The following is a 2,500-nucleotide window of genomic DNA, read 5'->3' on the forward strand; positions in this document are numbered from 1 at the left end:
AGAGAGATAATACCATATGGTCCCAGACTGCCATGTGTGAGAGAGAGAGAGAGAGAGAGAGAGAGAGAGAGATACGGATACGGATACGGATGTTTTATTCAATATAGGCCATGGCCCCTCATGAAGGGGTGGTGTAAACAAACATTGCAGAGGTAATATATTCAGATATGTAACATAACACAGTTGTAACCTGAAAATGAGAAAAACAGTCATTATCTGCATTTAGTCTTATTCACACATAATAACAAAAAAGCGGAAAACTAGCACAGACTCAACTGCATATTGTATTTCTAATCTTTGAGGCTTTATATAAGTAAATTGCTAGCTGTTTATTAACGTGTTCCTTAGTGGATGACATAAGCAAATACAGTCTGAACAAGGAAGGTTGCCTATGAAATTTTGAAGGTATCAGCTGATTTCTGAGATCACTTAACACAGGACAACAAAGTACAAAGTGGAGTTCACTCTCCGTCGCACCTTTACATAAAGGACAAATAAGGTCACTATCTTTATGTTGCCTGTAACGGTAATAATGCGTAAACAAATCAGAAATTCCAAATCTAAGCTTTGCCATGATACATTTTAAATGTCTATCGATATTCATAGCCAAATAAACTGGTACCGTATGTCTCAAATTAATCTGTCTGTAAAAATCAAAATGATTACTATCTTGGATATGGCTCGACCATTCCTGCCAACGACAGTCGATTAGTCTCGATCGAAGTATACGTAGAAATCCGCTTATATCCTCTACTCCTTGATTTAGCCACACGTAAGCAAAGCCCAAATCATGCAGTTTTATCCTCACCTTTGACACGCAGTTAGTTCTACCTCTATTATCCAAATCATGTAACATGTTGTAGGCTTTCCTTGGCAGTCTTACGTTTTCCATTCGCATTATTTTTAACCAGTAAGAAATACATCTGATAATCGAATTCAAATATATCGGATATCTATTAGTTTCAGCATAGATTAAATCATTAGGTGTTTTCATAGTCACCCCAAGAAATTTCTTTAATGCTAATAAATGAACTTTTTCACAGTGAATTGCTGATTCGTAAAGACCCCAAATTTCAGCTCCGTATTGTGTAATAGGTTGAATCTGACAGTCAAATAATTTCATAAACAATCCAAAAGATTGATTTTCTAAACTGGATAATTTTTGCATGATACAGAAAAGCGCATATTTCGCTCTGCTTGCAAGGTCTTTACATGCAACAGTAAAACTAAGTTTTGACGAAAAATAAATACCTAAGTATTTATAAACATTCACAACTGGCATAAGTATTCCATTGTAAGTCCATTTTTCTCTGATCCCTAAATACCCCCCTTTTCTAAACACAATTATATTACTCTTTAACATATTGACTTTCAACTGAAGTGAAGTAGCAGCTCGATATAAATTATTTAGCTGTGTTTGCAGTCCTATAATTGTTTCAGATATCAAAACAATATCATCAGCCAAAGGAAGTATAAATATTTCTAAGAAGTCATCAATAAACTGTGCACCATGCTTTCCATGACTAAGAACTTCAGAGGTAAGTTCGTTTATGAACAGAGAGAACAAAACAGGGCTGCAAATGTCTCCTTGCTTCACACCAGTAGTACACTGTATGTAATCAGACATGTTGCCTCCACATCTCACCCTTGCTTTCACACATTTATACATACTCATCACACATTTAAGTAGCTTTCCATTAACACCTGCTTTCAAGAGAATAGGCCAAAGAATAGCTCTGTTAATGGAATCAAAGGCTTTTTCAAAATCTATAAAGGCAACATATAATTTACGATTGAGGGAAAACTGTTTCTGTACGAAAGCCATCAAAGTAAATATATGATCTACAGTAGAATAATTAAGTTTAAACCCTGCTTGATATTCTCCTGTAAGATTATTTTCTTCAACCCATTCCTGTAGTCTGTGGTTAATGATCGTACTGTATATCTTACTACTGGTATCACACAAAGAAATACCTCTATAATGAGAGAGAGAGAGAGAGAGCGAGAGAGAGAAAGATTCGTGAGAGAGAGAGAGAGAGAGAGGGGGGGGGGGGGGGGAGAGAGAGAGAGAGAGAGAGAGAGAGAGAGAGAGAGAGAGACTCAGAGAGAGAGGGAGATTTGAGTGCATGTATAAAAATTTATAAAAAAAATAAAAATAAAAAAAAACTTTGCATGTCTATGTATGTTAGTGCACATGCTTTTGGTGTTGCTTTTTTGTATTTTCTTGTTCTACTGGATGTTGATTATTATCACTATTATTATTATTATTATTATTATTAATATTATCATTATTAATGTTATTGTTATTATTATTGTTATTATTGTTATCATCATCATCATTATCTTATTTTTATCATCATGATCATCATGATCACCATTATCATCATCATCATCATTGAAAGCATAAATCAACTAATGTGTAAGTTTGTTTGTTGTTGTTGTTTAGTTTCTTTCCGAAACTAAATTCAGTTTAGTGGACATCTGACTGATGAAGATATTT

General features: G+C 34.3%; 1 protein-coding gene across 1 annotated transcript in view; it reads right to left on the reverse strand.

The window, feature by feature from the left end:
• LOC143292124 (glutamine--fructose-6-phosphate aminotransferase [isomerizing] 2-like) overlaps nt 1-2,500 on the reverse strand; it is a 59,010-nt gene that overhangs the window by 55,794 nt on the left and 716 nt on the right. The gene's annotated exons all lie outside the window — the stretch shown is intronic.

Source organism: Babylonia areolata, chromosome 18 (genome assembly GCF_041734735.1).
Source record: "Babylonia areolata isolate BAREFJ2019XMU chromosome 18, ASM4173473v1, whole genome shotgun sequence".
NCBI classification, from domain to species: Eukaryota; Metazoa; Mollusca; class Gastropoda; order Neogastropoda; family Buccinidae; genus Babylonia; species Babylonia areolata.